The sequence below is a fragment of the Sciurus vulgaris genome (assembly GCF_902686455.1).
Source record: "Sciurus vulgaris genome assembly, chromosome: 11".
NCBI classification, from domain to species: Eukaryota; Metazoa; Chordata; class Mammalia; order Rodentia; family Sciuridae; genus Sciurus; species Sciurus vulgaris.
The window spans coordinates 129013557-129038717 of record NC_136472.1 but is presented as its reverse complement, the minus strand read 5'-3'; the positions used below and the strand labels follow the sequence as shown (position 1 = coordinate 129038717).

The 25161-nt window shown below is 38.4% G+C and overlaps 1 protein-coding gene across 1 annotated transcript in view; it reads left to right on the top strand.

Annotated features, from left to right (window-relative positions):
- Window positions 1-25161, top strand: part of OPCML (opioid binding protein/cell adhesion molecule like) — a 1129326-nt gene that overhangs the window by 118129 nt on the left and 986036 nt on the right. The window lies entirely within an intron of this gene.

Here is a 25161-nt window from a genome sequence, read left to right as displayed (position 1 = left end):
CCAATTAAATATTAATTGCATCACAAATAACTTTTCAGAAACACCAAAAGTAATGATGACTGAGTATCTGGGCATGCTGTGTTCGGGTTGCACATAAAATGAACCAACATGAAGTGTATCTACGATATGAAACAGATAAAGAATGACAACTAAAAAGTCCAACAGCAAATATCATACCAAATGGAAAATGCTAGAAGCATTTGGTCTAAAATTCAATTGAAACCTAGAAATTGACTATCAGTACCATAGACAAACTCGTATTGACAGTCCTATCCAGTAAAATGAAATAAGAATTAAGAAATTAGACATATGAATTGCAAATGAGAATGTACAAACAGATGATATAATCATTTACATAGAAAAAAATTAAAAAATTAATAAAATAATTCATAAAGTAAATTCATCTGGTGGGGCATTGAAAAAATAGCTGGATATAAACATAAAACACAGAAAGTCAGATACTCTTCTGTACACCTGTGGCTACCAACTAGAAAATGTACAGGAAAAGACTATACTATTTACAATAGTGTGAGAGATACCAAACATCTACAAATAAAACTATTAGTAGATGTACAAGATCTCTACAGAAAAATATCACCTGATTTCTTTAGTAATATTAAAGAAGATTTAAATTATAAGAAGCATGCACCATGTTCATGAGTAAGAAGACAATATTATATAGATATGAATTATCAAACTTGTGTAGAGATTCAATACAATTCAGTCAAAATGTCGGCAGGGCATTTGGTGGATTCTAATAATTTTTTTTCCTAAAAATCTGCAAGCTTGAATATAGTACAAAATTGAAGAGATAAACTGGAATAAGAGACTTGTCCTATTAGATATTAGGATGGATTAGAAAGGTATGTTCATTAAAGAGTTAAGTGTCAGCACAGGGATAGAGAAACCCATTGAGAGAATGGAATAGAGATTACAAGAACAGATCCATTCATGCATGGAGCTTTAATATAAAACACAGATGTTTTATGATTTGTATGTGAGGTGTCTCCCAATAGCTCACATGTGAGACAAGGCAAGAGGGTTCAGAGGGGGAAAGGATTGGGTTGTGAGAGCTTTAAGTAATCAGTGAATCAATCCCTGATGAGATTAACTGAGTGGTAACTGGAGGCAGGTGGGGTGTGGCTGGAGGAGGTGGAGCACTGGGGATATGGCTTTGGGGTATATATTTGTATCTGGCAAGTGGAGTGTCTCTGCTTTCTGATCATCACATGACCTGCTTCCCTTACACTCCTTGGCCATGATGTTCTGCCTCACCTAGAGTCCCAAGGAATAGAGCTGGCCTTCTATGGACTAAGACCTCTAAAACTGTGAGCCCTCAAGTATACTTTCCTTCTCTAAAATTGTTCTGGTCAGATATTTTAGTCATAGCAGCCAAAAAGTTGAGTAAAACAGGTGTTATATCAAATCAATTCCAAACTTTGATATAAAATTCTGGACATTGATAAGGAAAAATATAGAGCTAGAATCCTATCTCATGATAAACAAAAATCAACTTCAGATGGATAAATTACTTAGATATAAAATTAAAATTTTGAAACTCTTCAAAATATGTATGAATATGTTTTGAACTATAAGTTACTATCTTTTTAAAGACTCAAAAAAATTTCTCTAAAAACATTGTAAATTAACCCCAGCAATTACACTTTTTTAAAAATTTGTATTTTTTTTATTTAGCTTTAAATTTTTTACAGACTGCATTTTGATTCATTGTACACAAATGGGGTACATCATTTTATTTCTATGGTTGTACACAATGTACACTTCGTAGGTTTATACTCAAGCAAAATTCATGTACATGTATTATAATACAAAGCTGCTCCCCCACTCTTTCCGCTGCTCCACAACCTAGCTTATCAGTCTGAAAGCTGCTCCCCCACCCCTTATGCTGCAGTCACTTCCTGCCTTTCAAGTTACATCCTAGCTTGTCAGTCTATGAACATTCTAGCTAGCCATTGGTTCATCAGTCAGCTTGCGAGTATTCTCCTCTGCTATTGGGTCCTTCCAGTCCAGGAGATTCCAATATCTGGGAGAAGTACCCAGCCATTTCTCTTTTTCTTTCCTTCCATCCCGGAGCATATGCTCTAGTCCTCCACATAATAAAATCTCTTGCGTGAAGGTCTCGTGTCTGGAGTGGCTTACTGGGTGCTGTTGTTGGACCCAGTGGCTTACTGGGTGCTGCTGTTGGGCATCCGGAGCGCCTGCTCCCCTGGATTTAAGGGTCAGGGCTGCCTTGGGACCTGAGCTGAGCCGCATTTTTCTTACATGTATAACAAGAGAAATATTAGAAGTTGTTTAATACAGCACTGTTCAGAAAAGCAAAACCTGGGAGCAACTCAAATGTCCATCATCAGAATGTCTAAACAAACTATGGCTGATTCACACAAAAGAACATTATATAGCAGTCAAAACATAGTAGAGAACATGAATAAACTTTAGCAATATAACAGCAAATGAATACAATAACCTTTAAATTATAATGTATAGCATGACATGTTCCCTAAGCATATATAAAAGGAAAATAATGGTGTCATTAACATGGGTTTGGGGGTGGTTTCCTTAGACAGTGGTAGGTAGGGAGGTAGACTTGGGACTACCAAGTCATTACATATCAATTATTTTAAGGTCTTGTCTTTTGTTTTGGGTGATGGCTTCACATTTGCTTATATTATTAGAAACAAGTAGCTTATATTCTTAATTAGTTATCATAAAAATGTAGTCCTTCTGCATAACTCAATGTCAGTCACTCCTGCTGAAGCTGGAGTGCATTTCTAGTTATAGCTGTGTTATCTCTCTCCCCCTTTGGTACTGGAGAAGAATAAATTCAGGGATGCTTTACCACTGATCTACAGCCCCAGCCCTTTTTATTTTTTGAGACAGGATCCCACTAAGTTGCTGACTGGCCTCAAACTTCCAATACACCTGCCTTAGCCTCCCAAGTCATTGGGATTACAGATGTGTTAGATTTCTGTTGCTATAAAACAAAACTATTTTCACTCCCTCATTGGGAAGTTAAGTCAATACTACTCATTATTTCCTACAGTTTTTGGAGATTAGTCAGGTTACAGTGGAGATGGCTTGTGGCTACTCTATGGTGCCTGAGGACTCAGCTGGGAGACTCAAAAGCAATTGATACCTAAAACATTAAGAACTGTTGTTGTCATTGCTGCAGACTGTTTCCTAGGATGTTTATCTTACTTACTCCTTAATACACAAGAAGGAAGGCCAGTTTCAATAAATAAAGTGTTCATTTAGACCTAACAGAAACAAAGTAAGAGTAAATGACTGGGCCAAACATTCCAGGTTACTGAGGTTAAAACTCCCAGTTCTCAATTTTCTCTCAGTAGCTGAAACAACCATTCCTAACTCTATAGTTTGCAAGAGTTTGTGCCAAGACTGCATAGCAAAAGAAAAAAAAAAAAAAGAGTATGTAGATAGCAGTAAAAATGATAATGTCAGTTTTATCTCTGAGCTCAAACAAGAACAAGTAGTGAGAAACAGGTACAGAAAAGTTCTTGATTTTCCTTCTCATAATCCCAGAATGGCATCCTGTTCTCCACCTTGATGGTGTGTCATCTTTTCTTCTATGGCTTAAATGAACTGTCTTCAGCCGACCATTTTAAGCAAATGTTGCTTCTCCATTCATGTTCAACAGTGAGTTCACTGGGACTCACCGGGTGCAGCTTGTCTTTGATCTTGCTTCCTGGAACACACCCTTTCCTTTGAGAGTGAAGACTATCATTATATATTTTCCCAACAATTCATCCTTTAACAGAATCTTGCAGAAATTCCTAGAGTGGGTTTGAAGGACATTTCTGGTAGCACTGCCTTTTTGACCACAAATTATGCTTGCTGTCAGATAACCAGGCAAGATCTCAAGATAAAATCTAGACCCCCCAGATCTCTCCCATCTTAGCTGGATTTTAGCTCTTCTGCTCTTTGCCACCTATACACCCACCTGTTTCAAGATCTTGTTTTTAACACCAATCATCAGCTACTGTAATCCTTTTAACTGTTTTCCTGGAAGGCTCATGGGACACTCATATAAATAGAACTTATTGTGGCTGCCAGGACATAACAATATCTTGGTATAAAATTTCCCTGTGTTCCTTCTGGTTTTCAAATAACACTATATTGGGGAATATTGAATTTCAACTTGAAGCTAAATTCCAGTTACTTTGTAAACCTAGTCCCCAAGCCCTTGGTATGCCATTGAACAATTCACAATCTGTCTAGACTCATTCTTTTCAACTTGCTGATTAGAACCAAAACTTCCTAAGGCTCTCACACCCTTAATCCCATGATCATTACCAAAGATAATGATAAATGATAATGTTTCAGTGTTAATGAGGGAGTAAATAGCATGTTAATGACGTCTGCAGATGGATCTAAATTAGGAGAAGTTGTTAACACCAATGAAGCCAGAAAGAAAATAATAAAAGTTCTAAAAAAGTAGAAATATACAAGGGGAAAAATAAAAGTGAAAAAAAAAAAACTGAATTTCAACTGATACACTGTATATTATGGTAATAAACAAGCTAATTTAAAAAAATGTACTGTCCTGGAGGCTTAAAGAGAGACAAGAACACGAAAGGATATCTAAAGGGGATCTTATCTGTGACTGAAGTTAATTAACGCATGATGCCAAAGTATCCTTCCAGAAGTATCCTTGGGTCTGTGACCAGTACTATAATGGTAAATGTTTAACTATCATATCTCTAACTGGGAAATAATTGCATTTGTGTGTTTATGTGTGTGTATACACACTTGATCTCTATAGCATTTACTGACATACAGAGTGCTCTGGTTTGAATATGGTGAGTCCTCCAAGGTTTGAAGGCTGAAAAGCTCATTCCCCAGTGTGGTGGCATTGAGGTGGTAGGCCCTTTAAGAAAATGGTCCTAAGGGAAGGTGATTAGGCCATGGGGACTCCATCTTCAGAAGAGATTAATTCAGGTCTTATGGAATTGGATTGGTTTCCATGAAAATGGGTTATTATAGGGAAGTCTGACATTTCCCCTGAGTCAAGCCCTATTTCACACCTGCTCTTTTCTGCCATGTGTCCCTCTCCAAAATTGAGCAGATGATGGTACCATGTTCTTGGACCTTCAGAACTGTGAGTTAGACAATCCTTTTTATTTTATAAATTATCCAGTTTAGGTGCCTTGTTAAAGCAATAAAAACAGATTGAGGCAACAATGCATAGCACATTAAATACAAAAATGAATATATAATACTTGTTATTATAAATTCAGTAAAGATAATTGATTCTCACATAATGCTTTGACTCTTGTAAAATTCTTATATTTGATAGCTAATCTATGACAAATGAGTATTATGCTGTGAATATTGCTTGATACTTTGACTTACATGGAGTAAATGAAAATGAAACAAGGAGATATGTCTGAACTTCTTTTGTTAAAGACTGAAGAACTTCTTTGCTGAATTAGATAATTATTTTGGAATAGCCAAAGAATGTTTCCACAATTTTTTGTACTATTCATACTGTAATAAATACAGACATGTAGACTGTTTAGTCTTTATTTTTAATATTTTCTCTATGTCTTTCTTAACTGTAGAGAAAACAGTCAAACCTTGGTTTGTAGCATTTACTGATTTTCATGGTCTAAATCCTCTCACCATAGACAATTTCAGGTTATGTCACTAAAAACAATTGGGAAAAAACAGAGTGACATGCATTACAGATTTTTCCCCATAGAAAGAAAGTGGATATAACTTCAAGAGCATAGATAACAGTAAAATATGCTAAAATAATTAAGATGTGATGACTTTTGAGTATTCATTGCCTTTTAAAATATAATTTATTTAATCCAAAGTTGACATAATTCAAATTTAATAATGGCTGTGTTTAACAATTGGCTTATATAATTTCTGAAAATTTAAATGAGCTCTGATAAGTCTTATTGAAGCAACCTAAGTACACATTATCAGTGACTTTACTCCTGAGATTCAGGCCTTTTTAAAAAATTTATGCTGAACATTCTGGGTTTCACAAACAACATGTTTCAAACCAAACACATCTACTCTCCCCCAACTGTGACTATAATTCCCCTTCCTCCCAACCACACAAGTTAGAAAAAGAGAAATCATTTAAGATTCCATTTTCCACAGCTCTAAAACCCCCAGTCTCCAATTCCTATTTATGTTGCTTCTGAAATAGCTCTTAAATTTCTTCCTCTCTATTGAATTCAGAAACTCTGGTCTAGATTATTTCTGAACCATCCCTCCTTCATGAATCTGTCATGTCATTTTAGTGTTGCTCTTGTATTTTGCCTGATTTAAAAGGAGATACTGGTCACCATAATAATTAGGTGTTTGGGTAAACACTCCATGGTGGTGGACATTGGAGAGTATTGTCCAGGTTTTCCTATTGATCTGCTCTTCTGTACCTTACTCCATCACCAGCCACTCTCCACTGCCCCTGTAGCATCCTTCACAGGCTGTGTTCTTTGTTGAAGCATCCTCTCTCTCTGTGATGTTCTTCCCACTATTCTCCATTAGGGGATACTGCATTCTTCTCTCAGGGAAGAACTCAAATGTAAAGTTTTACCAGCCATTCTGAAGAGGAATTACATGTTCTCTCCCTTGCCCCACAACCACTTGTTTGTATTTGTTTCAGGTTAAATAAAATATACACAGAGCATCTTACACAAGGCTGTCTCTTCCCCTATTTTCCAGTGGCCCGGACATGGGTTTTAGAATGCAGGTCATAGTGACTTTTTAGCTCTGTAATCTTAGATAAAGTATACAACCTCTTTACATTTCACTATCTTCATCTGTAAAATGGAAATGATGATGCGTATTGTTATGGTTTGGATAGGAAGTGTCCCCTGAAAACTCATGTGTGGGATAATACAGAATTTACCAGAGATGAGATGAGTAGATTTCCAGAGCAGTAACCTAATCAGTTGATTGGTTAATACACCTATTCATAACTGTATGCAGGTAGGGTGTGGCTGGAGGAAGTATGTCATGGAAAGTGCTCTTGGAGATTATATTTTCCCGGGCTCTTTTCACTCAAGATCTGTCTGCTTCCTGGCTATAATGAACTCAGCAACTCTCCTCTGCTACACCCTTCCGCCATGATGTTTTGCCTTACCTCAGCCTCATCTCAATGCAGCGGGTCAACCATGGACTGAATCTCTGAAACAGTGCACCTAAAATAAATTTTTCTTCCTTTAAATTGTTTTTGTCACATGCTTTGGTCACAGAATGAACAGCTAACACAACTGTCTTCTGGAGTTGTTGGGAAGACTAAATCAGATACTATTGATGAACTATTGGGACCATTTCAGGAACCCAATACATGTTGATTCTTTCTCCCAAAACCATTTTTTATACACTGTGTTATCTTTTTCTTCATGGATTTTTCTTATAAGATTACTTCCTTCAGGCTAGTGCAGTCCTTGGAATATGGCACCTGCTCAGTGGCTGTTTGTGGGATGAATAAAGAAGAGACATGTCTTAGATTCCCCTCTTAAATCAAGGTTAAGTATGGGCAATCTGGAAATCTGGGGTCAACAAAGTGAGTTGACAAGGTAAATAATTATGTGATATAAGTGGAAATCTACAGTAGGCAGAATATGAAAGAAACCTAAAACATAGTTATTGTATTAAGGGAATTTATGTTATAAATTAGGAAATAAGAGGTCTCTACATGAAACATTTAAAATATAAGATGAAAATATTTGATATGGGTTTCTCATGCATAATGCACAGTAGAATAGAAGAGATAGGACATTTATCCAGTGGAAATCATGTGCACACATTAATGGAAGAGGTAGATCTTAGAGCCTTGAACATTCAATCAGAGAAGTCTTGTGCAGCAACATGACATCATGAAAACATTTTAAACAAGTTTAACATGACCAAGTTCTGCACAAGTGTCTGAAGGAATCTGCCATTCAGAAGGAAGTTTTCATTAAAACAAATGAATAAAAACCTGAGATTTATGGCCTGAATTGCTTCCTTGTAAAATGTTTATGTTGACACCCTAACCTGCAGTACCTCATATATGAATACATTCAGAAATAAGATCCTGAAAGCAGTAATTAAGGTAAAATGATCATATGGGTGGTTCTTAAACCAATATAACTTGCATCCTTTTAAGAATTAGGGATTAGGACACACGACACACTAAAGGGTGACAATGTGAGGACACAGCAAGAAGGCAACCATCTGTCAGCCAAGAAGATAGGTCTCAGAAGGGCCATCCTGCCAACAGCTTAATCTTGGACTTTCATCTTCCATAACTGAAAATTTTCTGTTGTTTAAGCCACCAAGGCTATGGCTTTAGTCATGGCATCCCTAGAAAATGTATAGACAGGATTGACAGCAACAGTTGAGTGAATCTGAGGGTCATTGCAAAGGAACCATGGAAAGGACCCATGAGATGCTGGGATTTGGGAGCAGCATCCAGGACTTAGACTTCAGCAAGAACAAATCAAGGTCTGTGGTCACCACAGGGCCTTTTGTCCTGTCTAGTAATTTCATGTGATTTCCTCTTGTCCACCTCTCCCTCTACTCTTTGTTTCTGTCCTTGTTTTGGAAGTCCCTAATTCCCGGTCAAAGCTGCTTGTAAGATGACTGGTTACCTGTTTCATTCCTCTTGGTATTGACTTTACCAAATCTCACAGCCTATGTGTCTACCTGTCACCTACTTGAGTGAGTAAGTTAGTCAAGCTAATTTGATTAGAGAGACAATTATATTGAGTTATGTTGGCAGAGATGGACTGATAACTAGCCAAGGGCAGATTATAAAGATACTTCATTCCTGTCCAGTAGTTTGAGCCATAAAATAATTGTAAATGGGGGTGGGATGTGATTGTAATTAGGGAATGCTTTCTCTTTCTTTCTTTGGTTCACTGCAGTGCATAGTCAATTACAGAAAAAAAAACTAGAAGCAGAGAAATCAGTTTTGCTTTTTTTTTCTATATTGAGGATGATGTAGAGTTTTCTTGTCTTTGCATGGGCATCAGAAGGATGGTGTATAAGTTTTATACTGCTGCTTTAGCAAAATACCCCAAGTTTATAGCTAAGAACAACACATTTTTTTAATCTTATATTTCTGATAGTAAAGAGTTTCATATGGGTCTCACTAGGGTAAAATGAAGGCATAGACAAGCCTGTGTTCCTCTCTGGAGACTTTAGCAGAGAATCACTTTCATTATAAGAAGTTAATTTTTCATGATTTTAGGACTGAGGCCTCTGTTTCTCTTGGAAGCCACCAACAGCTTCTAAGGACCTCTCTCCCATTCTTGCACATGGGCCCCTATGTCTCGGAAGTAAAGCATGTCATCTCTCTGACACAACCAGGAAGAATTCTCTAATTTTAAGGATTCATATGATTGTACTGGGGTCACTTGAATAATCTATGAGTCTTTCCATCTGAAGGTCACATCTTTGATCACATCTGTAAGTTTCCTTTTGCAAAACATGCAAAGTAACATATTCACAGGTTCTGGTGAATAGGGCACAGACATGTTAAGTGGTCATTGTTTCACCTATAATAAGGTAGTAGCCTCTGTCCTCTCCTTGAAGTTGATCCTCATTGTAACACTATCTGGCTTTTAGATCATGTACCTTCCATTGCTCTTTAAACCCTCACCACTCAAAGTGTGATCAGAAATATTGGAAACTGGAACCCCACCTAGATCCAGTGAATGAAAAATCTGCATTTTTTTCAAGATTGTCAGATTGTTCACAAGTATGTTCACGTTTGCAAAACATTACTCTAAATAACTAATTTTCACATCTCACTCTGAACTTAACATTTAAATTCTTTTTGTCTTATTGAAATGAGTTTGTTGATCAAGCCCATCCACTGCACTGGGCACCAAGTTTTCTTTTTGTGTTTGATCACTCTTAGAAGTGATACCATCCCTGGGGAGTGAGTCTTCTGTTTGTAGAATCCGAGATTCTTGAAGGTCACAGTGTCATTGCCAGCAAGGGGTAGAAGGTGCGGAGAACCCTGGGGTGTAAGGCAAAGGAAGGAAGTGTTTTTAAATGGCACAGTTTGTTCAAATCACTATGCTGATGAGATACAGAAGAGCCAGGAACTGGGAATTTTTGATTCCAAGATGCAAGCTGGGCTACATGGGGAGCTGTCAAAGCCTGAGAATCATTTCCATCTAAAAGTCTGTGGGGGTAGATGCGTTTCTAAATACACAGGACCAGTTTCACTTGGAGGATTATGTAAAACAAACCTTACTTTAGGACAGTAATTTTTGATTTACTTTTGTTGACAGGGAAATATGTCTAGAACCAACAACCACCCATGGGGTTTGAGTTGGATGTATAGATTGAAGAATGATTGCAAGCTGAGGTAGCATTGTTGAGGATTCCCCCTGAGCATTCCTCTACCCCAATTTAACTTTAGGATAGTATGTCAGAATTTCTGAGAACCTAGAACATAATTTGAAAGAGGTCATCAAAGTGATTTTAATAAATCTTTAAAAAGTTCATGCTTGGCTAGCATAAAAAATAAATGTTCTAGAGCTAAAGATACCGTTCTAGGTTATGGAGGCTTTCGTATGCTGCACTCTCTTTCTCTGATGATGAAGGGTACTGAAATTCTGATTTGCTCACTCTGATTCCTGTGCCCAAGCAAGGAGCTGAGGGTTTTGTACATGATAGGCTCTAGGTGAATAACAGTTGAAGGGAAAACATGCAAATGAGTATAAATTATTATATTTCTGCCATTTGGAACTTGCCACGTGTTAGGTTATGAAAAAGAGGGCGCAGTTATGGTCCGTTGCTAGCTCTCAAAAACGCTCCACAGATACAGGTCTCATACAAGGAACCCTTTATTTGAGCAGACGAATTCACGTCTGCACGGGGGAAGGGGGAAAGGCAAGAAGAAAGATGGCCCACGATTTCTCAGACAGGAATTTCGCAGGCTGAGAGGAACCAATTGCGGAGGAGAATTCTTACAGACTGATTGACGGACCAATGACATATTAGGACGTAATGCTGGAGGCAGGAACAACATAAGCCGGAAATTCCTATAACGTGAGAGGCGGGCTAACACAGATTGACAGGTGGTGGGGGAAGCTGGGAATTCCTTACACCATGTTTCTCACCAAGACGTTTTTAAGTCACCTTAGCAGTGATAGAAGGAAAAGAGCATTTCCCCTTGTCCATTTTTCTCTAGCTTTTGAGGAAGCATCTCCACAGTGCTCAGTCCTACCACTCCTGAGGCTCCGCCACCTTTACTCTTGTGGCACGTCCTTGGGATGCCCGTTGGACTGAATGAAAGGAACTTTATTAGCTTTCTTTTCACACACTGACAGGTGCAATCACTCTTGTAGGTTTTAATTAAAATGTTTAATTAAGCACATTTCTAGCAGTGGAAAGCTAGCTCTCATCCTGGTTAAGTCCCTAGTCTTGGAGTAAAGGAAGAGAAAGAGAACAAAGAAGTGCAGGCAAAACCTTTCTAGTTTTCCATCAGTAGAGATTATATCATGATGGAAGGGGGCCTATGTTTGGATCTGAAATGTCTCCTAAAGGGTCCTGTGGTGGTGAAAGCTTTGTCTTCAGCTGGCAGCACTATTGGGAGGTAGTGAAAAGTTTAGGAGGCAGAGCCAAGTGACAGTGGACTGAAACTTTGTATCTGTGAGCCAAAATATTTCTTTTTCTTTAAACTGATTTTCTCAGGTATTTTGTCACAGTGATAGAAAGCTGACTAACACAGAAGGAGAAACTTTTAATATTTTTTTTCACTTGAGACTGGTCTTGTGTTAAACTAGGTAGAAGTGCATTTGGACTTCAATATTTTCCCATATCTACATTTAACAACCCCTACCCATACTCCTGCATCTCCAGATTTTCTACAACTGCCAACAGTGTCTTATATTTCCATTACAGACTACATATTCTCAAATTTTCTCCACTAATTACTGTCCTTCTGAAAACTTAATCATCCTGCATCCTTTTCTTTCAGACCACTAATATGTACTAAAGGCCTGTGGCTTGGGTGTGTTAACTATCCCATGTGCTGATTCTCCAAAGTCATACTTTGATCTAATTAAATGACAAGTCCTCCAAAAGATTCTTCGAGATGAGAGAAAGGAAATCAATCCATCAGAGGAGATATCTTTGACCAAGAATAGCCTTTTGGCACTCTTCAAATCAATTCAAACTTACTAGTTTTAGAATATTCTGTCCTGCATGAAGTCACTAGAGGTCTCTCTCCATTCCCTTCGGGTACTCCTCTCTCTGCTATTTGACACCAACCTCATTTACCACCTTTCCTTTCCAAAATCAAGGCTGAAGCAACAACAAAATAATAACCTAACGTGGAGAACTTTGTTTTCCTTTGAAAGAAAAGAATGTAAGTGCTTTGTTCTCCATCCTGTCATAAAGGCTGGGTTTTTGGTAATGAGGTAACTTCTAACTTATAGAACTAAGTCCCCAGAAAGTTCAGACAGTAAGATCCTAACAACAATATCATGATGTTGAAGAGGAAGATAAAGCTTTTGCCAGTTACCTTTAACATAAACCTCTAACATGCTCTATATTCTGGTGACTGACCAATGGGAGTCATAATAATGTGCTCACCAACCTGACCTTGTTTCCAATCACTTTGGCCAAAGAAGCAAAAAGGTGGGAGTTTGGAAGGAGAAAAATAAGGTCTGAGTATTTATTCTGCTCATTTGTCTCTCTAGGGTCACTGCATTTTCCACTGACTATCATAGCTTCTCCTACGTGGGTATTTCCAATTGTTCCTTCCAGTTCACTGTTAGAGAAGCTATTCCTAACTATTCCTTCTTGGGTGTAGGGATGATAGCAGGGCTTTGAACTTACTAATTCTAAGGATTGCATTTATTGCACCTGTGGGTTTACTTACACTTGAGTAAACCTTTTGAGATAGTACCTTCATTGTATTCTCCTCAAATTAGTCCCCTTGAAAGTGCCAGGTGTTTCCACCTGGTACTCTGAGTGATACAGATTTAAAGAATAGGTAAGACTAAGAGATTGATCAATAAGCAGCTGCCTTGATGAAATTCAAAGCAAGAAGTTGTGCTGATGGTCCATGTGTGAGGGAAATCACTTTTCCTTTCTTAACTTTTGTCTAACTCCAATTAGAATGACTCTTATCAAGAACACACATAATAATAGATGTTGGCATGGATGTGGGGGGAAAAAGGCACCTTTTACATTGCTGGTGGAGTTGCAAATTGGTGCAGCCACTCTGGAAAGCAATATGGAGAATCCTCAGAAAACTTGGAATGGACCCACCTTTTGACCCAGTTTTCCCACTCCTTGGTTTATACCCAAAGGTCTTAAAATCAATAAACTACAGTAACACAGCCACATCAATGTTTATAGCAGCTCAGTTCACAATAGCTAGATTGTGGAACCAAACTAGATGCCCTTCAACAGATGAATGGATAAAGAAACTGTGGTATATATACACAATGGGATACTATTCAGCCATAAAGAATAATAATCTTATGGCATTTGCAAATAAATGGATGGAATTGGAGAATATCATGCTAAGTGAAATAAGCCAAGCCCAAAAAACCAAAGGCCGAAAGTTTTCCCTGATAAGGGGAGAATGATATATAATGGGGGTGGTGGGGCAGGGAGAGAGAGAAGAATGGGGGAACTTTAGAATATGTAGATGGAAATGGGGGGGGGTAATGAAAAATGGTGGAATGAGACAGACATTATTACCCTATGTACATGTATGATTACATGAATGGTGTGAATCTACATTGTGTACAACCATAGAAACAAAATGATGCACTCCATTCGTATACAAAGAATCAAAATGCAGTCTGTAAAAAAATTTAAAAAGCTAAATAAAAAATAATAAAATAAATATAATAGGAAAGAATACAGTTACAGGGGAGATATATTCTCTTATTATTTTCCACCATGAGTAGCTTAGGAGTATAAAAAAGTCCAGAGTTTGGGAGATTTTGAGTTATATATGGGCTTCATTGGGTGAGCTCAGCAGTTGAGCATTGATAAATTGGACTCATATTGAATCTGCCCATCCTACCTCTCATGTTTGTTATAATAATGACATAAAATAATTTTGGTGAAGTTGCTGTTGGAAAAACCTTCAGAACTGCTTCTAAGACATAATGAAAAGAGGGTCCAGAATACAGGAACTGTATGAAACCCTCCCAAAAGGAGTTTGTCTCCACAGTGAGGGCCAATTATGTCTGGATAACTTCATTTTGTTCTATCAGCTCCTTCCTCATAAGGGTTGGCTATATTCTTCTTTTGGCCCGGCTCCCGTTTCTTAGGGGAATGCAGTTCAGAACTGTGCTTGTATGCCCAATGATGTTTTCAAATGAAAGCTCAGAGAAGAATTAATATGGTTTTATTCTAATTCACAAGGAATGCTTGTGAACTTTGCTCCGAAAACTCAGGTATCATGCACACTATTTTAAAAAGTTAATTCATGTTAAATCCCGGTTTGAGTCTGTATCCTCCTGAGTACCCTCGCGTCTCCATCATGTACTTCCCACTTGTTTCCACCATGGATACCCACGTCCTCTTTCGTCCTCCATGTCTAAGGACTCTGGCTGCCATGCAAGCTTAGGAAACTAATGTCTCTGCTTCAGGTTCAGCCTCCCCTGACTTTGCCTTTATCCACAACTCTTCCGATATCTAGCTAATTCCTCAGGGACCTATGAAGGGGTTCATTCAGCCATGGGTCTAAACAAGGGAGATTCCAATGCAAGGATGCTTGTGGGAAGAATTAAAATGTTTGAGATAACTTCTGGGAACAACATCTGCTTTTGGCACCTCTTTTCCAGTACAGATCTGGGATGACTGCTACTTCTAAGAATTAAAAGGGGGCTCTTGTACATTATTATTATTGTTTTTTACGGGAGAGCCTTTTCCTTGTAACAGCCAGAGAAGAATCAGAATGCACAATGTGTCGCCAAGTGATGTTTTCGGCTTTAGGGTTTATTTAAAATATATTTCTTCTTTAAAGCCCATTTGAATACTTGCTGCTGCTTGCTTTGTCTCCCAGCAACGTCAAAAGAGCCGATGGGAATGAGATTTTTTTTTTCCCCCTTAACATATGCTTTCACTCAAGGAAAAAAAAAAAGCAACCAAACCCCACAACTTCTAAACCAGCTCCTGAAATAGACCCAGAGAGAAAGGAAAACCAAAGTAGGCTATGCAACCTTTCTCAAGGGAGCAATTACAACCTGGAGAAAAAGACATGGTGAGTGCTTGGCTCCTGGAAATGGGGCCAGGTGCTGAGGTATCTCCCTTCCTGCCTCCTACAAGCCACAGACTGCATCATAGCAAAACCTGTTCACTAGACCCCTAAAGAGATCAGAGTATTAGGAATGTCAGATGAGTTCTGGATAATAATCAGAATACCTGGAGATAGGACTGACTCTTGATGCAGCCTAACACCAATTTATTTTCATACACTGACTCAATAAAGCAGGCTGAAAGGCACTGTGCTAGGCCCCGGTGCTATAACTGGGAGTACCCTTCAGTAGTTTTAACAAATGCTCTAGTGTCATCTCTCACTTTCCTATATGCTGCAGGCAGGTGCTGGTTATATCAGGCTCTTACCGGTTTATGAGCTCTAGTGCTCTCATTTTCATTTTCAAAACTTGGTATATGTTATCTTTTCCACCAGTTCCATTATTACCTCCTTCTTCACCTTTCAGTGCTTCTTTTCTCTGCCTATCCCTGGACCACCTTCTGTGGTAACCTTAAGTCCCACCTGTGTGTTCTCAGAGCACACAGTATTTCTCCTTGTTATAGCAATTAATCATGTTACAGAGTTTTCGGTTTGTCTGCCTTCTTGACTAGACTGTCAGATCCACAGGGCAGAGACTTTATTCATTTTTTATGTGTGTCCTGCAGTTTCTTGCACTGTGTCTAGTACCTAGGAGGCATTTGACTATTACTTGATTACTTTCGATTAAGTCAGTAACTCCATAAACTAAATTCCTTGTTTCTAATCAGCAAGGGAGACCTTTAGACCTACTACTATCAATGGCACTGTGGGCAACTGCCCAAATGTGTTTTATCAGTCATAAATTGGGGATAGTAATACCTTTTATGGTTGGTAGAAAAAAATCTAAGGATAAAATGTATATAAAAGGCATTTAGTATCTGGCATGAAGTAGGAGCTCAATAGTAATAATTATTATGGTGCTTACAGCTGATGTTCAGGAAATTTTTGTTGATGTTGCTGGTATCTTCTGTTACCACTGAGAGACGGAGTGTTTTAGTTTCTATTTATGGAGTAAATGTTCTCTCATTGGCAATACCAGTCTTTTTACACCTGAAGATTTTTAAAATTTTTCTTCTAATCACATCCTTATTCCTCTGTCAAGTTTTCTGAACTCACTATTTTTCCACAAAAGGACCCTGGAGTCAGAAGAGGGAAGAGTACTGTTGTGACACAGATAAGAACCCAGGTTAGGAATCATGCCATTTGAAGTTGAGTTTTGGCAAGCTACCATTTTTATCTGTGCCTCAGGTTCTGCATCCATGGAGCAGGTATTGTGATATGACTTATCCTTGAGGGTATCCTTCCTTTAACAACTCACTTTTTTTTTGCTCTCACACCTGCCTAGTGTATACTCAGGAACATGCAATTGCAGACGACATGCAATTTCTCTTCCAGATGTGCCAAGGAGATCCAGGATCACTGGCAGCTAAGTGGGTAAAAAACCAAGACATCAACAGAAGATAGACAATAGTTGGTAGAATTGTGGTAGAGATTATTCAGTGGATTGGAAGTGATTGAAATAAATTTTCCAGTCCTTAGATGCTATGATTAAATTCTGGGACTGCAAATCGCTAGGCACATAGTGAGTGCACAGCTCCTAAAAGTGTAGCCCAGAAAAACAAGACTGCTGTTGTGGAGAGATCTTGGAGCTTATGAGCCAAGTGATTTAGAATCACCTGGATATCAGCCCCACAAGGTCCTGGTTCCAGAGGTCTAGGTAAAGGTGATAGAGTATATTTTTTAAAATCTCCCTTGGCAATTCTGCTGGGCTCTTTCTGATCTTCTCCACTTTCCACTTCCCTGAGGGAAGACTCCAATTTGTGAAACCTCCTTTCTCTAGGGAGCAATTATAACCCTGAGAAAATAGGGAGCTGAAAGTGACAGACTTCCAGATATACGTCTGGGCACAGACACTGGCACACATTTGTTATCAGGTAGCAAACCATTGTTTGCATTGGGGAACTCACCAACGGTGAATCCTTGCGCATGGTGGTGGTGCAGTGACTGTGATCCTATCTCTCCACCCTGAGCAGAAGGCTGCAAGGAAGCAGCCATCTATTAGCTGCACTGTTGCATGCTGGGATATGCTTCCATAATAAAGCTCTCTCAAGTACAAAATGTGCCTCTTGGAATGTCATCTTTCAGGGCAGAAAATTCACACGTAAGCACAAAATCTTTACTTGATTGTTTTATATCATGAAATACAACTAAATTTGAAGATTGATGACTCTTATTAACCCTCTAATCCTAACTCCAGAGATTGGGCATTAACTCAAGCTTTGTCTTCTGATATTAACTCTAGATGTCGATTTCTTGTGTACTGATAGAATATTCTAGAATTTATTCTTGGCTTATTTTCGACTTGAGCCCATCATTCTAATGTGTGTTTGAATCATCTTGAGGTGTTCAGGTGGATAGGCTTAAACTCAGATCTAATGGAGAGAAATACATTTCTTGGCAGTTCAATGGTGAAAAGTAATCATAAAATGTATTCTCACCATTTTGAAATAAAATTAGAGGTTTGGGAAATTGTGGTAGGAAAACTAGATTTTCCAGGTTGTCTTCCATTGTGTGATCGCTGATGTATTTATTTCTCTGATTAATGAACTTTGTAAATTAACCTCCACGCTACTCTGTAATTACGATTAAGGTTTCAAAAAATCACTTAAGCGTATGTTTCCGCCACCACTCCTGAGCCTATTCCAGCCGGATGGCCAGCTCGCTGTGTTGATTCACAAAGATAGTGCCAGTCTCCTGACCTCTGAATTTACAATTAATTATTGCATTCAGCACCCAAATTACCCCCAGTCTCCATGTGCCCAGCTTTATCTCTCTGCACACACAAGCCTGGCTTTTAATTAAAGGATCTCCAAATTAAATGAAAACAAATTCAATTATTACATCTCATTGGAACAGCTCACAGCATATCCTGACAGCATTTATCCAATAGGCAACCTTAGGGAAGCCCAGCTCCCACAACTTAAATTAATGTGCCCAGTAAATGATTTTTCTTATCATTGCTTGAACAGGTTTTTTGCCACTGGGTCAGCCCTAGTTGTGGTCTTTGCTGTCTCTGAAAGAAACTGTGGTTTAATACAATTTCTCTTTTCTCTATCTTTTCTGATCTCTCCCTATTTCTTATTCTCCCTTTCTACATGGAAGGAGAATGGTCTCATGTACTTCTTCCTCTGTGGATAACAAATAATTACCCTTGGATCGCCACAGCTTTGGAGGTACAGCTCAGATACACACCCCTTAAATTTAGATCCTTATCCAAAGTACTTAGGGATATCCAGGGGACTATGTGTATTTTCCTGGCTCTTCAAGCAGCCTAAAGTTTAGAGGAATGCACATTGAATTGTGATTATTGTTATGATAGATCATAACAATAATCATAATAATAACGTGTTTATAGAGTACTATAATGTACCAGGCAATGCAAACAGCACGCAATTAGATACAGTCCCTACCCAGTGGACCTATTATGTAAGAGGAAGCAAGGCAAGCCCCAAACAAAAGGAGCCATAGAAATGAGCTGGAGGGAGAGCAGAGAAAGGAAGAAACAATTTCTTTTCTGATTAGTGGCCAGTGGAGGTCACCTCTCTACCTTACCTGGGCCACCTTGCCTAAGCTGTGCTTTCTGTGAGATTTTCTTCTGAGTGTGAAAATTTTTTTTTTTTTTTTTTTTTTTTAGGAATCAGATATCTTTTATTAAACTAGACTTCAAAAAGGTATACAAAAATCAAACTTTACACTTTGCATTATTGTGTGGAGGAATATAGTCATTTTCATATAAAATATGATATTCATGTTAATGTGAATTTGTTATTTTAAATGAATTAACGAATATATATTATTTAAATGTGTCAGTTCAAATTCCTCACATAATAAGTATCAAGGAGTATAGTCAATGTTAATACACGTTTTGCAAAGTTCTAAATAATTATGAAGGATTTTTTTTTTTTTTAAGAATAAGATCTGCTCTTTATTGCCCCTATCTTGGCTTGCCCTTACATTTTTTTTTTTTTATTGTAAACAAATGGGATACATGTTGTTTCTTTGTTTGTACATGGAGTAAAGGCATACCATTAGTGTAATCATAAATTTACATAGGGTAATGTTGTTTGATTCATTCTGTTATTTTTCCCCTTCCCCCCACCCCTCCCACCCCTCTTTTCCCTCTATACAGTTCTTCCTTCTTCCATTCTTGCCACCCTCCCTAACCCTAACCCTAAACCTAACCCTAACCCTAACACTAACCCCTCCCACCCCCCATTATGTGTCATCATCTGCTTATCAGAGAGATCATTCTTCCTTTGGTTTTTTTGAGATTGGCTTATCTCACTTAGCATAATATTCTCCAATTTCATCCATTTGCCTGCAAATGCCATAATTTTATCATTCATTATGGTGGAGTAATATTCCATTGTGTATATATACCACAGTTTCTTTATCCATTCATTAATTGAAGGACATCTAGGTTGGTTCCACAATCTGGCTATTGTGAATTGAGCAGCTATCAACATTGATGTGGCTGTATCTCTGTAGTATGCTGATTTTAAGTCCTTTGGGTATAGGCCAAGGAGTGGAATAGCTGGGTCAAATGGTGGTTCCATTCCAAGCTTTCTGAGGAATCTCCATACTGCTTTCCAGAGTGGCTGCACTAATTTGCAACCCCACCAGCAACGTATGAGTGTACCTTTTTCCCCACATCCTCGCCAACACCTATTTTTAGCTAAGTGCCAGGTTGAGCCGAGGTTAGAGGGCTTTTAAGAAGAATGGTAGGTTGGGAGACAAGAAACTGGATTTTTTAATCGCTACAGGGACTGACATAAACAGATCGTGCAAAGGCTCAGAAGTTTTTTGGACATGGGTCCAAATCAGATGTTTTTGTCTCTACTAGTGGCCCAAGGTGCTACCATAGAAGCTCTGCTACTAGGTTACTGGAACCAGAAAGTGCAAAGGGACACAGGTGAGGGGAGATACTGGCAATAGTTGAATGGATTTACGTAAGATGTGGAATTTTCAGATTTTCTCTCTGCAGGGGGGGAGGGGTGTCCTTTCCTTTGTACTGACTGGTTTGTTTCATATCCCATGTGGTCGATAAGGAAGATCCAAATGCAGATGGGGACAGAAAGAAAACATTTAGATAAGCACGGAAAATCACAGCAGGGGAAAGAAGTGTGGGCAGAGGAGAAGGAACTGTAATCCTGAGTCTGTGGCTGCCAGACACTGTCTGCCTGGTGCTTCATATACCCCAAGCTCAGCCCACACTCTCAGAGGAAACAGTTTCCTGGAGAACTCTGTTGAGCTTCTGAAACTCTGAGAGGGAATATCATGTTCCTTTGCTGAATACCTATGAGCCTCACCTGTCTTTCCTGGGGATTCAGCCAGCTGGGGAAGTTGTGAATTTGGGGGACAACTAGATTTATGCTCTGTCTTCTTCTTTACATGCTTGGTTGAGGAAGCAACCTCAATAACCATCTCTACTGAGTGCACTGCGTGCAGGAAGCCCTCTAAAAGCCTGTTTAGGATGAATAATCAAGAAATGGAGAGTCTCTCCAGGTATTTGTCATCTGATTGGAATGTGGAAACACATACATATGGAAACTCTAAAATGTCAAGTCACATTCTCCTGTGATGATTCCTATAATTTTTGGAAATGTTTATGATTCATTTTAACATATTGTGTAGTGATTATCAGCTTTTATCTTATTCTGTTCCAGACTATGCTTCATCAAAGCAGGACCTGTGATTTTTTTTTTTTTTTTTTTTTTTGTTATTGAAATCTTTGAATCCCATCAAATTAGTACTGCCACTGGTACTTGACAATATTTGTTTACCTTTAAGCTGAATGAAATAAAAGTCCAATCAGATGTCCTCAACCAACACAGGATCAGTGTCCTTTGGTCTCCTGTTGTACTTGTGCTTCTCTTATTATTACAGAACTAACCTCATCTTGTCTGTAAGTTGTAAGAGGCAGTGTAGCCTTATAGTTACAAAGTTGGCTGTATAGCCTTTGGAAGTTACGTTATTTCTAGTTCTTCTTGTCTGTAAAATGAGTAGGATTGCAGGAAAGATTACATGAGTAATGAGTAGCACATCAGTTGGAATAATGCCTGGCCTGTGGAGTTACATAAGTGGTAGCTTTTCTCAACATAATCCTGAAGGGTAATATTGTGGGTTGGATAGAGTCCCTGAAAAGAAATGTCTAACTGTGTACCTGAGCATATGACCTTATCTGGAAATAAGTTCTTTGTAGAGCTAGCCAAGTTTAGATAAGGCCAAAGTAGACTAGAGTAAATCCTTAGTGACTTTATTTGGACACTGGGGCATACCCAGAAGGAAGATGTGAAGACACAGATGACAACTCAGGAAGAAAAGCACATAAAGACAGGGAGGGAGGTTGGAGTAATGTGTCTACAAGTCAAGTGATGCCAGGTGTGCTGGCAGATACCAGAAACCATGAGAGAAGCATTGAACAGTTCTCCTCCCGCTTCAAAGAGGAGTCTCCCCTGTCCACAACTAGACTTTGAACTTCTAGCCTCTGGAACAGTGAGAGAATAAACTGTTGTTTAAAGCTATACAATTTATGGTAATTTACAGACCAAGTAAGCTTTGCTTTCAACATGTTCATCCAAGACAACTCCAGGATAGGATGAAGAAGGTAGATTTTAGACAATGCATATTTTTTGGATAATTAACATGAATACAGAATTTTGGTAGAAGTGGAGGTTATCAGCTTATTTTATGTGTCAACCATCTGAATTTTTAAAAATAGGTTGCTTATTTGTTCAATTCAATTCTGTCCTATACCAGCTGGGGTAGAGGAGAGGAGACAGCAGCATCTGCCAAACCTGCTCTGGTTTGGCCTCAGGTGTCTGGCTACCTGAGAAGTGTTTTTGTGGTTTAGAGTATCTGCAGAGCAGAAACCACAAGGTCAGCCTACTCAGCATTTTCAATTAAGAGCACAAGTTGGAGGAGGGCTGGAGCTGGACCAGGGCAGCATCTCCTATAGTCTCAGTCTCTAGCTGTTTTATTTTCTCAGTCTTGTCATCTTATCTGATCCAAGAAATCCGGTAGTTTCATAACTCCATGCAAGACCTAAAGGTTTGTGGCAAATGGTAAAACATCTCTTCTTCCTTTTAAAGAGATGAGATCCAGGATGTAACTGACTATGAGAGAAGGATCATCTACATGGAAGGTTCAACCACCTGATTTCTCTAGATTTTAGCTCTAAAGTGTTAAAATCCTCACAACGCACTGTTTGGGGAAAGTTTTTCTATCTTCCTGGAGTCGATGAGGCTCGACTTGCTCATGGCCCAATTGATTTTAGAGATTGGCAATCAGCACTTACTCTGGTATAGAATTCGCTTGGCTGCAGTACTGAGAAGTCACTGCTGTGAGTATTGTCTCCAGCTTCAGTGGACTTCCCAGAGGTGGCCTTTGAAAATTTTACACTCAACCATTTCCCTACTCACTGAAGGCTTGAAAGAAGACAAATCTGAAAGAGAATGGCTATTTTTAGTAGATGGTTTGTTTGGAGGAGATTACGAGTGGGAGAGTCAGCCTCAGGGAAACTAGACGTCTTCCCAGCTACCCTCCAGTTCATTTTCTTTCTTTCTTTCTTTTTTTCTTTTGGTAGTCTGTTGCTCTTTGGAGTGAATCTCTCAAATCTCAGCCATATTCAAATTGATCTCATTAATATTCAACTTGAAACGTGCATAAAAGTGTTAACATTTATAAAATCAACACGCATTTAAAAACACCTAGAATGAGATCCAGTCTACCACTTTCCAACTGGGACCCAGGATGAAAATGCAAATTCTCAATGCCTCAGTTTCCCATATTGTAAAAGGGAAATCATCATTATGATATTAGTTTATTTCCTAGGCCTTTGAGGAAAGTCAAATGAGATAATGTATTTGTGAATGTTTTTGCAAATTACAGAATATCGTACAAAGCTTAGTTATTTTTTCAGAAAATACATATAAATTTTCTGCCCTTTTAAATTATTCATTTTTTCTCTCTTTTCTAGTGGTCCAAAGAGTGGAGTATTTAATGCTTCTCTTCTTTCCTTGAAACTCTGTTCAGTCACATTATTTCATCTTACTCACATGCCATGTCTATTTTACCTACAAAAAACAGAGTGTGATTGAGTTGTCTGATATTTAAAGTAAGTTGTGCTTAGCTTCTAATATTTACTCTTCAGTTGGTTTTTCAATGGAAAATGGAGAAATGGCAGTGTGCATAGTTGGATTATTACTTACCAGGGTAAACTAGATTTATGAGTAATCCTTTCTGTGGATTCTGAAATCTGTAAGCAGGATGGCTTACAGCAGGATGGTGGAAGGAAATGAATTCAGTGTTCCATGAGTGACATTATTTTTCTTTGAGGGTGTGGTATTTTCAGAGCTTAAGACTAGCAACCATGTTGGACAGCCTTCTTAGGAATTTATCATCTTAGGCACCTCCTTGGAGTGCTAGAATCTGAAAGCAGGCATCTATGCAAGGCTCAGAGGTTCCCCCTCTCAATGGGAAGAACACACCAAGCTGAAAATTGGAGGTCACAGCATTGCTTGCTTTAATATGTTACTTCCCTTTCCAAATTGCCCATCCACTTTATGTTTATTTTCTCATTTTTAATTGTAGTAAGAAAACATGAAATTTGTCATTTTCACCATCAACAAATGTACAATTCAGTGGCATTAAATATATTCCCATCATTTTTCAATATCATCATCCTTTATCTCCAGAACTGAAAAGAGTTGTTTTTAGAGAAAAATAAAACCTCTGTGAAAGCTCTTGAAGAACATAACACACCACAGGAATGCAAAAATATTGTTATGACTCTTATTTCCCAATAATTTAGCAGAAGGGGCAAAGATCACCTTCAAAAGTTTGCTTAACTTGTAAATAGTTTGAGAAGGCTAAGTAAAAACCATCTTCTCTGAAGGATTCGAATTAGTGGAGATGCCCCTTGAATTACCTGCAGCAATTGAAGTCATGTTTAAGTTGAACTTTCTATAAATTTGCATCAATAATTTCCTCACTTGAGTCTAAGTTAGAAGATATCATTTTCTCCTGCTGGTTATTTGAAATGTGACAGAGAAGGTGAAGTAGTCATGGAAAGGAACCCAAGTGGCCTGATGGATAGGTCTAAAAACAAATGGGGGAAAAAACTCTCTAGAGTACAGAGTTTTGATGTTCTTACAGATGATGGGTGATCTTCTCACTGTTCTGATGGACTTTTTCATTTTGGGTTCATAGGAAGATTTTCCTTGCTTCCCAAGTGCAATATGGAGCAGCCCTGTGCATTCATTAGAAGATAAATGCTTGAAAGCATTTTATTCATTTGACAATATATACTTTTCTAATCTGATTAAATTTTGAAAATTGAATTAAAGAGAAGACAAAAGTAGAAATGGCATGCTGCTTAAGGGAGAAAATCCAGCAGCTTGGGTCTCTGTCTGGGGATGCTCTTCATAGTTATTTTGGGAACAGTGTTCTCTTGTGAAATTAAATTTGTAGGGGAATGGAGAGAATGGCCATTTTTGTCCAGCACCTGCATCCTTTACTTATTCAGAGAAGGAGAGTGGTGGAATGATGTGTGTATTTGTAATGTTCCCTGGGATTCCACTGCCTGAGGACTCAAGAACATGGTATACATTGGCAATGAAATTGGTTTGCAAGTAACCTGGAAGAATTGGAGTTGGTGATGTTGATAAGGATAAATACTGGTATTTATTGCATGCTTATTGTATATCTAGCACTTTGACAAACATGATAGCTATTTTTTTGTCTTTAGCATTTAATTGTTAAGTTGATTGGAGTTTAAAGGAGCTAAGTAAACTCCCCTAGGTCATATAACCAGTAAGGGGCAGTGCTGGGTTCAA